The sequence below is a fragment of the Arachis duranensis genome, chromosome 1 (assembly GCF_000817695.3).
Source record: "Arachis duranensis cultivar V14167 chromosome 1, aradu.V14167.gnm2.J7QH, whole genome shotgun sequence".
Lineage (NCBI taxonomy): Eukaryota > Viridiplantae > Streptophyta > Magnoliopsida > Fabales > Fabaceae > Arachis > Arachis duranensis.
In genome coordinates this window covers 31,451,931-31,452,293 of record NC_029772.3, presented here as the reverse complement: position 1 = coordinate 31,452,293, position 363 = coordinate 31,451,931, and positions in this window count along the sequence as shown.

The window sequence follows — 363 nt, the reverse complement described above, 5'->3', positions numbered from 1 at the left end:
TGACCCACTTGTGCCTCCAAATTTCTAATGGAGGACCTTGTTTCAGTCATGAAACTTTGAGTGGTTTTGATTAGATCAGAGACCATGGTTGCTAAGTCAGAGGTGTTCTGCTTAGAATTCTCTGTCTGTTGCTGAGAAGATGATGGAAAAGGCTTGCCATTGCTAAACCTGTTTCTTCCACTATTATTGTTGTTGAAACCTTGTTGAGGTCTCTGTTGATCCTTCCATGAGAGATTTGGATGATTTCTCCATGAAGGATTATAGGTGTTTCCATAGGATTCCCCCATGTAATTCACCTCTTCCATTGAAGGGTTCTCAGGATCATAAGCTTCTTCTTCAGATGAAGCTTCCTTAGTACTGCCT